The 14713-nt window shown below is 45.5% G+C and overlaps 1 protein-coding gene across 8 annotated transcripts in view; it reads right to left on the bottom strand.

The window, feature by feature from the left end:
• Positions 1–4382, bottom strand: part of ahdc1 (AT hook, DNA binding motif, containing 1) — a 282613-nt gene extending 278231 nt beyond the window's left edge. For 3 of the 8 annotated variants that reach the window (XR_012096193.1, XM_073028306.1, XM_073028321.1), the window contains exon 1: positions 4331–4382. The gene's annotated coding sequence lies outside the window, so the exon portion shown is untranslated. Of the gene's footprint in view, positions 1–4159; positions 4245–4330 lie in introns of those variants that run through there. The other 5 variants (XM_073028307.1, XM_073028315.1, XM_073028323.1 and 2 more) reach the window with 4 other exon arrangements.
• Positions 4383–14713: the final 10331 nt, after the last annotated feature.

Genomic DNA, 14713 nt, shown 5'->3' with positions numbered 1-14713 from the left:
AGACAGGAGATTGGGGCTGTGAGGGAAAATGGATCAGCCATGATGACATGGCAGAGCAGACTTAATGGGTCAAATGGCCTAAGTCTACTCCTATATCTTATGGTCTTATGATCTTGTTAGTCAATGAGTCTTCATCAGAACTAGTAAAAGTTAGACACTCTGGTGAACATTCACTGACCCGAACCATTAAGTATTTCTCTACCCGTAGACGCTGCTTGATGTCCTGAGTACTTCTAGCATTTTCTGCTTTCACTTTGAGGATTTTGGCATCTGATAGCATTCAGCTCACAAACATTTTGGGTGAAGTTCTGCGAGATAATCCATCATTAAGTGCAATATAAAATAGGGATCTTCGCATCATCAAATAATCTGCATTTCAGTGAGTTTTATGCACAAAACGGACCAAATTAAGTCTCAGTCAACAAGAAATATCACTATTCAAATTGTTAAATGCTTGTTTTAATCCCAATTGAAAGATTTTTGGACAAAGAGGCATGATTTTTCTTTTAATTAAATACAGAAATGGTCCCATCTTCCTTAATGCTGTTTCCAGCCATTCTTTTGAGCCTCTGGGGGAGGAACCACACACACACACACAGAGCTTGTGATCCACCCACTCTTCCCAGAATGGAATACTGTAATATTTCGTAACAACTATCATGTCTTACAGAAGATCCCCTCAGACTCCATTCATGGCTGTTTAGGAAAGATTGATGTTTATTTGTATATTTATTTACTTACAGATACAGCGCGGAACAGGCCTTTCAAGCTGTGCTGTCAAACAACCAATTGATTTAATCCTAGCCTAATCACTGGGCAATTTACAATGACCAATTAACCTAATAACCGGTACATACTTGGACTGTGGGAGGAAACAGAAGCACCCGGAGGAAATCAACGCGCTCATGAAAAGCAACGTACAAACTTACTTTCAGAGGTCGTCAGATTTAAACTCTGAACTCCAACGCCCCGAGCTGTAATAGCGCTACGTTAACCACTAGGCTCCTCCAAGAGGACCAAAACATTGTCATGGTTTGGAGGCTTGCATGCCTCAATTACCCAGAAAGCTATGTTGGCTGGAGTCAGGACTTTATGCTTTGAATCTTGACCTGTACAGAACCCAGTGACTACCAGTTTACAGAGGAGACATGAAAGACTGCAGATGCTGGAATCTGGAGCAATAGAATTACCTTGAGGTAGGTTAAAAAGGTCGGCTAATACAAAAGGGCATAATTTTCAGCCTGACCTGCTGAGTTTCCTCCAGCATTTTGTGTTTTTGTTCCAGCATCTGCAGAACCTCGCGTTTATAATTTTAAGGTGATTGGAGGAAAATGTAGGGGGATGTCAGAGGTAAGTTTTCTCCCCACACAGAAAGTGGTGGGTGTGTAGAACATGCTAACAAGAGCAGCAACTGAGGCAGATTCATTAGCAGGTCAGGCAGCATCACTGCAGGAAACTGGACAGTCGATGCTTTGGGTTGAGACCCTTCATCTGGACATCATTGAGTGTACAAAGGGAACAGGCTCATCTGCTCCATATTTCAGGAAGATGAAGGCTAATTAGACCTTGTGCCCAGCTTTGTTTTATAAGACCATAAGACATAGGAGCAGGAATAGGCCATTTGGCCTATCGAGCCTGTTCTGCCATTCCACCATGGTTGATTTATCATCTTTCTGACACCTAATCTCCTGCCTTCTCCCCTTATCGCAGGATATTTATCTCTGATTCTTCAAGAACCTATCAACCTCTGCTTTAAATATATGAATGATTTGGCCTCCACAATCATCTGTGGCAATGAATACCACAGATTTACTACCTCTGACCAAAGGAATTCCTCATCTGTGTTATAAATTTTTGTCCCTCTAATCTGAGGCTCTGTCCCCAGTCCAAGACTCCCCGCCATAAAAAAAATCCTCTCCAGGTCCTCTCTATCAATATTCAATATGTTTCACTGAGATCCCCCCTCATTCTTCTAAACTTCAGTAAGTACAGGCCCAGAGCCACCAAAAGCTCCTTATATTAACCCTTTCATCCCCAGCATCATTTTCGTGAACCACCCCTGGACACGCTCCAATGCCAGCATGTACTTCTGAACTCCAGCCCAGGGCCATCAAATGTTCCTTATACATTAACCCCTTGACTACCAAATCCACCCCCAAGACCCTCAGCAACCTAATGAAGCAGTGAACCACGCTTGCTTAATGGTATTGGTCCAGGCATTAAAAATTGTTGGGAACCCCAGAAGGCCTCACAATATTCAATAGGTTTCAATGAAATCCGCCCCCCCATTCTTCTAAACTCCAGCGAATACAGGCACAGAGCCATCAAATGCTCCTCACACATTAACTCTTTTACTGCCAAATCCCCAGGATCCTCAGCAACCCACTAAAGCAAAAACCTTTTACAATGATTTTGCCATTCTAATCCTGGCTATATTTTCAAAACAGACTACACCTTTTTTAATATTCAGGTTGCCTTGCTGAGTGAAGATACAATAAAATCACAGAGCCATGTAATGTCAAACGAAGCCCAACAACAAATAAATACTGAAGAACTATGTGGCAAGTAGAACCTCAACTCGATTTATTTCTCCCCTGCAATAATTACAACGCAGATCTCTGCAGGAAGGATTATACATGACAAAAAATCAGCCCCAGCGGCAAACATACAGCCAAATCAAGGGGAAATCGGTCGGTGCAGGCTAATGACTGAATAACTCAGCCCACATAAGCAATGTCATCAGTGTGCATGAATACTCCAGGCTGTCTTGGATCCTGTGCTGGTCAGCCAGTGTAACATAACCTTCAATAACCTAGCTGGGAGCAATGGATGAACAGTGTTATTGCAATCTTTACTGTGTTATGCAAAGTCTGCTAAAGACAAACTGTGTAGAGCTGCTGCTGATGCAAGATTAAAATTATTAGGCTGAAACAAGGCAGGCAAAAACACAATATTAAAACAAATACTACTCATTCCCCTCTCCCTACAATAAACTGTACACAATCTCCTGGCAGTGGGCTGTATCCTACCAACCCACAATATAATAAACAATTCAGACAAGACGACAAAGCACAAAACAGAGGCAAAAACACTTTGCCTACATTTACCAAGACTGCAAAATTTCCTGAGACATTGTTTTTTTTTTCAAAAACAGCACCTGGTTCATTTCTCAATACATCAACATTGCCCACTTGCACAACAGTTTTAACATTGCCAAAAAAACAACCCAGGGCATTTCAGGGGAAATGAAAATTGACAGGGAGCCACCTTGGGACAGATAAGCAGGGAAGATTTTAGGGAGCATTTAGAAAACTGACACAGAGCCACCTTGGGACAGACATAACCAGGCGAGATTTCAGGGAGCATTTGGAAAGCGGGGGATAAAGGAGCTGGAGAGGGTTGGAATGCCAGAGTTGTGAAGCCTAGATAATTTAATGGGCAGACTTTATTTTTTTTTGGGGGGGGAGGGAGGGCAGAGAATCTGGAGAAATTAATGCCAGGCTGAAACGGGAACAAGGGCTTTTTTTTGGGGGGGGGGGGAGGCATTTCTTAAAATTGCAGCCAGTCAGTGGCACTGCAGAATTTCTGACTCAGTCTGCTGCCGTTCACAATCTAACTCCAGCTCCTTGGCGCTGTTTCCCCCGCAAGCCGAGGGAGGGGAGGGGATGTGGGATCCAGGTGAGCGGCGGACCGAGCAACAGACAACTCGGGACCTCGAAAGGTCTACACCGTTACTGCAAAAGTGGGGGGGGGGGGGAAGGGGCGGTTGGTGCGTGTGGGGGGTAAATTAAAGCCCAAGTGGAGCAAGTCAGCCCAACACCTCCGGGGCAGAAGTGTCACAGCGGGGATTTAACAGGCAAATGCATTTCATTCCAGGATGCCGGAGTGCGGATTCGGGAGGGGTTCTGGTGATCAGATTTCAAAAAAACTTTTTTTCCCTCCCCACTCCTCCCCCCAGAAAAAAAGCCCAGCCCGCAGACGGGCTAGCTGTGCTGCGATTGCGGGTGATTTAGCAGGGATTTCGGTGTGATTGCGGAGAGGCTGCGGGAGGTGGGAGCCAGGCAGGGAGAAGGGGGGCGGCAGCGCTGCATTGCCCCGGGTGACAGCGCCTGACACATCCACAACTCCGGCAGCGGCGCAGAAATCCCCCTCCCCTCACCGTCCGCAAACGCCGGGGCAAATCCTCCGCAAACCCGTTCGCTGAGGGGGGACGAGCCCCGGGGCTTGGGGTTGTTTCCTCCCCACCCAGATCGATCACGGTCAGTCGGTCCGTGCCGCGGCAGCAGCGGGCAGACAGCCCCAGCCGAGGGTGAGGGAGGGAGCGCCTTACCTGCAGCCCGGCTCCGGCTCCGCACCCACAGCGATCCAGCTGTCAGCCCGCGCGCAGGCGCGTCAGGCGGGCAGCGGTGGCGCATGCGCGGCCGGGGGGAGCACGTGGATGGAGAGGTGCGAGGGAGGAGGGGGAGAGAGGTGCAGGGGAGCAGGAGGAGGGTAGGGAGGGGGAATGGGGTGGGGAGGAGAGGGGAACTGGAGGGGGTAAGGAGGGGAGGGGAGAATGTGAGGGAGATGGGGATGAGGGGAGGGAGGGGTGGAAAGGGGAAGAAATAGAAAGGAAAGGGGAGAGATGTTAGGTGAAGGGGAGGGAGGAGAATGGGGGAGATGGGGAGGGAGGATAGGGAAGGGGAGAGGGGGAGGGAGGCTGGGAAGGTGGAAGAGGGGAGGGGAGGAGGGGGAGAATGAGAGAGATGAAAAGTTGGAGGGGGATGGGGAAGGGTGGGTAGAGGTAGGGGAGGGGAGAGAGGGAGGATGGAGGGGAGGGGAAGGTGGAGGGTGAGGGGATGGAGGAGAGAATGGTGGAAGGGATGAGAGGAAGGGAGGAGGGGAGTGAGGGAGAGAAGGAGTGGGATGGAGGAGGAGAGGAGGGGAGGGAGAGGGGAAGGGAGGAATGAGGGGTGGGTAGGAAGGAAGGAGGTTAGGGTTGAGGGATGGCAGGAGGCTGGAGGAGGGGGATGGTAGGAGAATGGCAAGGAAGGGGAAATGGAGAAGGAGTGAAGGAAGGTGGGGTGGAGTGGGTAATGAGGAAGGGGGAGTCAGGCAGAGAGGTGTAAGAAGGGAGTGAGGGGAGACAGGATGTGGGCAAATGGAGAGTCTTCGGGGGTTACTGAGATGATCGGGGAGGGAGGGGTGATGAAGGGGAGAGTAGAGATGGAGGGAGGAAGGAGAGGGTTGGAGGAAGGGAAAGGAGGTAAAAGAGGGATGGGAGAGGAGGCAGAGGGAAGGTGTGAGCTTTGAAGGGGTGCCAGAGGGAGTGAGGGGAAGGAAGCAGTGAGAGGGAAAGGTGGAGTTGGGGAGAGGAGAGGAGAGAGGGAGGGAAGACCAAGGAGAGAAAGCAGAGGGGTGAGGGAGGCGAGGGTAGGAGAGAAGGGGAATGTGACAGGGATGGAGTGGAAGAGGGAGGAGAAGGGGAGATGACCAGGGATTAGTGTGTGGCAAAGTGGTATGAAGATAGCTGTGAAGAACAGAGGGGTAAGGGGCGAGAGGGATTCTGGATGCTGGAGACTGAGATGATGAAAATTTTCATTTGGAAGGCAGTAACCTTTTGGAATTCTCTCTCCTTGGTGCTTGTCACTCAGCAGCCAAAGGGGAAGAGCATAAGAATCAGGAACAGGGAAGACCATCTGGCCCTTCCAGCTTGTTCAACATTTTCCAAGACCATACCTGATCCACACTCAGTGCCATTTTCCAAAGTATCCCAGATCCATCGACTTCCTTAAGGGCCAGAAATCTGTCCACTGCTGTCCGTATGTTCCAACTCATTCCATCATTTTCCAGGACCATATCTGATCCACACTTAGTGCCATTTTCCAAACTATCCTGGCATCCATCGACGTCCTTAAGGGCCAGAAGTCTGTCCATCTCTTTCTGGAATGAAGTCACCAACTGATCCTTCCAGAAGACCAAATTCCAAAGGTCCACCATCTTCTCAGTGAACAAGTATCACATCATCTTAGTCTAAATAGCCAACTGATGTTCTCATCTGGTGCCCCTTGACTCCTCTCTGAGAAGAATGTCCTTCCTGTATCTCGTTTCTAAAGCCCTTTAAAAATTTTGTAAATTCCAATGACGTCTTCTCGTTCTTCTGAACGTGAAAGGATTAGTTCTCAGGGTACTCCATGTCTCCATGCAGATTTGACCAGGATGCAATCCAAGTAAAATCAACTTGTAAATAATGTTTTCAGATTCAGGTTGGATTATCATGTGCACATTGAAACGTGCAGTGAAATGCTCTGTTTGCGTCAACAACCAACACAACCTAGGGACGTGCTGGAGGCAGCCTGCAAGTGTCACTACACATTCTGGCGCCAACATACCATGCTCACAATGCTTAGCAGAATGACGTAGAATACAACAAAAACAGAACATGACAGCAACGAAACAACAACACCAACAAAACAGGATACTTTCCCCATCCCACTCACGTGGCCGGAGAAGCTGGGCAGGTGGAAGAGTATTCAAGGTAGCAGTGGGAGTTTGTGAGGATGCCAGGAACACCAGTTCTGAACGATCCTTTGAGAAGAAGGTAGAAAAGGGAAAGAAGAGGATGGGATGAGCCTAGGGTCAAAGTTCAAATCAAATTTATTATCTAAGTAAATGTACTTATACTACCCTGAGATTCATATTCTTGAAGACATTTACAGGAAAATAAAGAAATACAATAGAATTTGTGAAAACTATACATAAAGCTAGGGTGGTGGGGTGGAGATACGTCTCTACCAAAGGAGGTGTAAGGTGCTCCTTCCCTCCACTAGCCTGCAGGTAACCCATGGGCAAGGTGTAGCACCTGCTTAGCCCACTGATCAGGGTCACCTGATCATGGGAGCAGGTGGTGCATATCACAAGTCCTGCTTATGTGGCCACTGAGGCTGGGCAGACAATCTCTGAAGAGTATTGATAATGGCTGGGGTGACCCATACTGTATAGACACTGCCCAGAAGAAGGCAATGGCAATCTACTTATGTAGAAAATTTTGCCAAGAACAATCATGGTCATGGAAAGATCATCATCACCCACGCCCTACGACACAGCACATAATGATGATGTCATGTGACATGGAGCAAAAGGATTATGATGATACATGAGCCAAGACGTCAAACAACCAATGTAATAATAACTTACACAAATCAAAATAGAATGCTGAGAACATGAGTTGTCGAGTCCTTAAAGGTGAGTCTGCAGGATGTGGAATCAGTTCAGAGTTGATATGAGTAAAGTTATCCACACTGATTCAGGTGCCTTGTAGGGTAATAACTATTTCTGAGCCTCGTGGTGTGGGACCTAAGGCTCCTCCTTCCTGATGGTAGCAGTGAGAAGAGAGTATGGCCTGGATGGTAGGGGTCCTTGATGATGAATGTTGCTTTCTTGTGGCACCCCTCCTTATAAATGTGTTCAAAGGTGGATAGGGCTTTGTCTGGGCTATATCCACTATATTCTGTAGACTTTCCCATTCCTGGGCATTGGTGTATCCATACCAGGCTGGGATACAATAAATTAAGATACTCTTAACTGTGCATCAATAGATGTCTGTCCAAGTTTTAGAGAACATGCCGATCTGCAAAAATACCGAAGAAAGTAGAGGCACTGGAAATTGGCAGAAGGTTTATAAAATAGCGGAATTCTCTCTTGGAGCAAGAATAAGCCAGGGGATCTATGTTCATGAGGAGGGAAATCTTGCTGCAATTCCATAGGTCTCTGGTGAGACCACATCTGGAGTATTGTCACCTTGATCTGGTCTTGTATTCCTGCCTGAGGAGCGATATGCTCGCAACAGAGAGAGAATACAACAATGATCCACGAGGTTTGGAATAGCACAATTTATATATGAGGAGAGATGTGCCAGGCCGGGCTAGTGATCTCACTGAAACATACAAAACCCTTGAGACTCAACATGTTTAGATGCAGGGGTGATGTCAGTCCTACCTGGTACCTGAGATCACAGTCACAGAATAAGGAGTCAGCATTTCAAGATAATCATGTACACTGCCATTGATGTTGAAACATTTGCAGTAACCCCTGTTGGATTGAGGCTTGGTATGGGCATTGTCAAAAACATCCAGCTCTCATGACCTAAGTCCAATAATGCACAAAAATGCTGATTTCCAGACCTGAGGTGTGAGTGACTGCCCTTGACATCAAGGTAGCCTTTGACAATATGTGACGTCGGGTGTGGGCGGGGGTGGAAAAAGTTAGGTCAATGTGATATCAGAAGGGAACATTCCAATGGTTGGAATAATCTCTTGCAGAAAGTTTAAGAGAAGTTTGGATAAGTACACGGATGATCAGGGTAAGGAGGGCTGTGCTCGGAGTGCAGATTGATGGGAGGAGGAAGTTTAAATGGTTTTGCCACTGATATGATGGGCCGTAGTGACTGCTTCTGCATTGGAGTTTTCTATGACTCTGGGATGCTAAAGAAATATGATTGTGGTTATTGGGGTTCAAACCTCTCAGCCCCATGCCATCACAGGGCAGTGTCCCGACTGCTTCATCCACACCAGTTATTCCACTGTAGGGACAGAGGTGGGGATGTTTTCAGCTGATTCTGTGATGTCCAAATCTACTTTCATTTCATCTGCAGATAAAGCAGTTAGTACTCACCGTCATTGACAGCAAAGCAGACGGACTGATCATGGCAAGTAATATTCAGGTAATGAAAATGCTCTGTAATTTCATCTCCAGGTGTCAAGCCACTTGTTCAGTGTCATTACAAACACTGAACCTCCTCATTCAGTGTTGCTACCATCACCGAACCCCAAAATTCAGTGTCATTACCATCACTGAACCCCAACATTCAGTGTCATTTCTATCACTGAACCCCCTCATTCAGTTGTTACCGTCACCATCCTAATTTTTACAATTGTCCGAGTATCAGGCGATAAAGACCGTAAGAGACAGGAGCAGAATTAGACCATTCAGCCCACCAAGTCTGCTCCCCTATTCCATCATGGATGATTTAGTTCCACTCTCAACTCCATTCTTCTGCCTTTTTCTCATAACCTTTAAGAATTTTACTAATCAAGTACCTATGAACCTCCATTTAAAATATACCCAATAAATTGGCCACCACAACCCTGGAAAAGAATGCCATAGATTCACCACCCTCTCGTTGAAGATATTCCTTTTCATCTCTGCTTTGACGGGCATCCTTCTGAGGCTGTGCCCTCTCTTCATAGATTCACAACTAATGGAAACATCCTCTGCATGCCTGCTCTATTTTAGGCTTTTCAATAGTCAATGGGTTTTAATTATATCCATATTTATGGATATCAATGAAATGCATAGTCTTGTGTCAAATCAAACCAGAGAGGATTGTGCTGGGGGGCAACACCTAAGAGTTACCACGCCTCTGGTACTGTTGTACGATGCCCACAACTCACTAATCCTAATCCTAATTGTACATCTGGAATGTGGGAGGAAACCAGAGCACCTGGAGAAATCAACACAGTCACGGGGAGAAGGTCCAAGGTCCTTACAGACAGCTGTGGGAATCAAACCCATGATGGTGATCGCTGGTGCTGCAAAGTGATTGCACTAACCACTACGCCACTGGCAATGATCAAGTGAGGGTCACAGTGGAATGCTCTTCACTGGCTGGATAAGTGCAGCTCCAACAATTCTCAGGAAGCTCAATGCCTTCCAGGTCAATGCAACCTGCATTACTGACACCTTGTCCACCACCATACGCTGAGCAAGTTAGGGTTTTCCTCTTTGGAGTGAAGGAGCAGGAGGAGTGACTTGATAGAGGTGTACAAAATGATAAGAGGCATAGATCGAGTGGATAGCCAGAGACTTTTTCCTAGGATGGAAATGGCTAATATGAGGGGACATAATTTTAAGGTGATTAGAGGGAAGTTTTGGAGTGAGGGGTATGTCAGAAGTACTGTAGGTTTTTTTCTACTGAGAGTGGTCAAACACGCTGCCAGGAATAGTGGTAGAGGCAGATATATTAAGGGCATTTAAGAGACTTTTAGAGAGGCACATGGATGATAGAATAATGGAAGGCTAAAGTGGGAATGAAGGGTTAGACCGATCTTAGTGTTGGTTATAAGGTTGTGGGCCAAAGGGCCCGTACTGTGCTGTAGTGTTCTTCATTAATTTTCATTAATACCATTGGCTGAGGTGTAGACTATCCAAAAGTGGACTGCATTTACTAACCCAGGCTACACTAATGTTGTTGTTCCTCTCCACACCTTGTGGTGCATTGGGCAGCACCCTTGCCATTTCTTTAGCATTTGTCTGTTTTTCACAAGGCCGAGTTGCTAGCTTGATGCTCAACCCAACACTAATGGAAAGCGTGCAAGGAGTTGGCTGGATTCAAACCTGGGACCACTGGCCTTGAAGTCCGGTGCTGATGCCACTACACTACAGGCCGGTAGGCCATTCCAATAGTCCCTCCTAAACCATTAACCTCTGTTACTATGATAGAGAAGGACAGAAGAACACAGAAACACAACCCCCCACAATTTCTCTCAAGTCACACACCAGGAACCTTGTCTTGATAAGTATTATCAGAATCAATGCTCCTAGTAATTTTTTTTTTAACAGCTGTGCAGACCAACCATTGCTCTGAGCAGGAAATCTTCACATGGCCTGAAAACTCCACAGCACTTTAAATATTTTTTTGGTAATATGCAGACTATGAATATTCAGAATGAAAACTGAAATATCACATCCTTTTGATTTTATTTATTAATTGAAGAGTATAATGAAATACAGTCCAACAAAAAAATCTTTCATGTTTCATAAACTTTTTCTTGTCTGTCTTTATTACAAATCCATTGTCTATAAACACTGTCCAGATTAATTTCACAACCAGATGAGAGATACGTCTTAATCCTCATTAGATCATCCAAACGTTCTACTTCTCCTCTCTTTCTGAATTTACATATGATTGAATTCATAAGACTGAATCCACTTTTGGAGTCAGCACTAGAAGTTTGAAATGTTCCAACAATGTCAACAAGAATTGACAGTTCTTCAAATTCTTTGTTTCTAACACGTATTTCAATATATCAGTGAACGTCTTAATTGAACCAGTCTTAACTTTCTCAGAAACAACAAATTTGAAATCACGGTATTACTGTGATATTTTTGAGGTAAAACTTTTTTCATAGTTCATAATAGTAACTGATTTTTTTGTGAGCTACTGACTTCCATTCTGTGTTTATTGTTGCAATTTGCAGTAGTGATGTAACTTGAAACACTGACAACGGAAGTGCATTGAAGCTCTAAAATGTTTCAAAGCAAAGGTTGTGGGGCATTTATTATTTAGAAAATTCATGGATTGTATTAAATGGCACATAATTAATTACAAGGTAGTTCACAAGTATGTTAACATAGATTTCAAAATTATATTAACTTTGGTGGTGGTTGTCCAATGCATCGGACGATGACAGGAAATCTGTGTGGGAGAGTTTTTAAAGTGGAAAAACCATTCACTAGGGCAGTTCCATACTCTCAACCTCAGAAATCCATGTTTAGTATGAATAAACATCACAAATTGGGGTCGTCCTTGGCTATAGTGGATGGCCATGTCATCTTCTGTGCCCTGTCACTGAATCCATGAAGCATTACAGTACCTCCTTTCTAGCCATTGGATCTCACTGTAGATCTCATTTGCTCAGTCCACTGGAGCTGACTTCACATGCTGTAACAGGCATGTCCCTATCTCACCGGGGTATGAGGCCTGCCGGCTACCCTCACCTGGTTTAACCCGCCTGTCGAAGCAGTGTACCGGGGTGTGGCTACTGTCGCAAGCAAACAGCTACTTGGAGCCACAGGTGAGAGTCGAGTGTCCGGTGGGGACCAAAGGTGAGTGAGCGGCCCCACAATGGACCCGACAAGCCCCTTCACCAGAGGTGCTGCCCCTCCCTGGATACCCCACACACCCCAAAATTATATAAAAGATCATTCCTGCTGCCTGGCAACGAAGGCTATGTGCACGGGAGCACTTCAGTCACAGCGCAGCCACACCACCCACACAGCTTGGAGGGAAGAGTGGTCAGAATCATAGAAGGATGGGACATAGAATTGGGTGCAATAGCCCACTTCATTTGCACTGACCATGACATCTACCTGCACTGATTACATCTGCCTGTATTAGGCCCTTAACCCAAAACACAAGAGATTCTGCAGATACTGGAAACCTCCAACACTCTGAAGCTGTTGAGAACTATCAACACACACAAGATGCTGGAGGAACTCAGCAAGTCAGGCCGCATCTGTAGAGGGAAATAAACAGTTGACATTTTGGGCTAGGACCCTTCATCAGAATCCCTCCATAGATGCTGCCTGGCTTGCTCAGTTCCTCCACCATTTTGAGTGGACCCAGTCCCTCATTTTTGCAATCTAAATACCTGTCCAAATGCCTTTTAAAGGTACAATATACCAATATCTGCCTCCACTGCCTTGTCTGGTAGCTCACTCCAAATTTCACCACATTCCATGTGTAAACCCTTACCCCTCACATCTCATTTAAATTTCTCCCCTCTCAAGTTAAGCTATGCCCTCTAGTTTTAGAGTCCTCTGTCCTAGGAAAAAGTCGGTGATTATACATCTTGTTTAGTCCCTCAAGATTGTATAAACCTTGGTAAGGTCACCCCTCCGCCTCCGTTGCTCCAGATAACACAATTTCAGCTTATCCAGACTCTCCTTATAATTGAAGCCCCTCAATGCCGGCAACATCCTTGTTAATCTCTATTGCACCCTCTCCAGCTTAATCACATCATTCCTATAGTACAGCAACTAGAAATAAAGGTTATTTTTAAAGATTAGATTTATTTGGCTCATGTACATTAAAATTTGTTATGCTTAAGTTGTATAAGACATTGGTGAGGTCTAATTTGCAGTATTGTGTGTAGTTTTGGTCACTACCTACAGGAAAGACATAAGTAAGATTGAAAGGGTACAGAGAAAATTTACAAGGATGTTGCCGGGTCTGGAGAACCTGAGTTATGAGGAAAGATTGAATAGGTTAGAACTTTATTCTTTGGAACATAGAAGATTGAGGGGAGATTTAATAGTGTACAAAATCAAGAGGGGTATATGTAGGGCAATTACAAGCAGGCTTTTTCCTCTGAGGTTGGTTGGGACTATAACCGGAGGTCACGGGTTAAGGGTGAAAGGTGAAAAGTTTAAGGGACCACAAAGGGGAAGTTCTTCTTTCAGAGGGTGGTGTGAACGTGGAACAAGCTGCCGGTGAAAGTGGTGCATGCGAGTTTGATTTCAACATTTAAGGGAAGCTTGGGTAGGCACATGGATGGGAGGGGTATTGAAACCTGGTGCAGGTCGATGGGAGGGGACAGCTTAAATGGTTGTAGATGAGCTGAATGTTTCTGTCTCCACTTTTCTACCCTATGGCTCTAACATCGAAACATACAATGAAATGTGTCATTTTTGCATCGACAACCATCACAGTCTGAGGATTGTACTGGGAGCAGCCCACAAGTGTCACTGTGATTCCCGCACCCACGTGGCTTGCCCTGAACTCACTAATCATAACCCATACACTTTGGAATGTGGGAAGAAACCAGAACACCTGGAGGAAGCCCACATGACCACAGGGAGAATGTACATACTCCTTACACGCAGTGATGGAAATTGGATCCCAATCAGAGATTGATGGCACTGAACAGCATTACACTAACTATCATGAATATTCCAGGTGAGGTCTCAACCGGCACCTTGTACAAGTACAATATGAAATTTCAACTTCAATACTCAGTGCTTCGAGGCAAGGCAAATGCCTTCTTCCACCACTGGGGGAAGTCCATTTGCACCTAAAGCTCTTCGTGTTGAAGATAGTTCACTAATATCTTCTCAAATAATAAGAAAAATTCTTCTTGTCCTAATGAAGGGTCAACTGTTTATTTCCCTCCATAGATGCTGCCTGACCTGCTGAGTTCCTCCAGCATTTTGACTCTGTTTCTTTTGTACATTCCAACATGAAAGCTGTGTGTATGTTCATAACAAATGGGTAGATCTTTTGTTACTAAGGGAATCAGTGTAGAATTAGTGGCCACTTTATTAGGAACACCTGTACTCCTTCTTGTTAATGCAAATATTTAATCAGCCAATCACGTGGAAGCAGCTCAATGCATACAAGCACGCAGACATGGTCAAGGGTTTCAGTTGTTGTTCAGATCAAGCATCAAAACATGGAAGGAATGTGATCAAAGTGACTTTGATGAGAATGATTGTTGGTGGCAGGTGGGTGGTTTTAGTATGCAAACACAAGGAAATCTGCAGATGCTGGAAATTCAAGCAACGCACACAAAATACTGGTGGAACGCAGCAGGCCAGGCAGCAACAAAGGGTCTCCGCCCGGAACGTTGACAGTGCTTCTTCCTATAGATGCCGCCTGGCCTGCTGCGTTCCACCAGCATTTTGTGTGTGTTGGGAGGTTTTAGTATCCCAGAAACTGCTGGTCTCTTGGGATTTTCACACACAAAAATCTCTAGAGTTTACAGAGAGTAGTGCGAAAAACAGAAAAACACCTAGTGCCTTGTTAATGAGAGAGATCAGAGGAGAATGGCCAGAATGGTTCAAGCTGATAGGAAGACAACAGTAACTCAAGTAACCATGCATTACAACAGCGGTGTGCAGAAGAACACACCTCTGAATGCACAGCACACTGAGTGATGGAGCTGTTGGTATACAA

Source organism: Hemitrygon akajei, chromosome 24, assembly GCF_048418815.1.
Source record: "Hemitrygon akajei chromosome 24, sHemAka1.3, whole genome shotgun sequence".
Taxonomy (NCBI): domain Eukaryota; kingdom Metazoa; phylum Chordata; class Chondrichthyes; order Myliobatiformes; family Dasyatidae; genus Hemitrygon; species Hemitrygon akajei.
The sequence above is the reverse complement of the archived record's forward strand: the minus strand, read 5'-3'. Positions and strand labels throughout refer to the sequence as shown.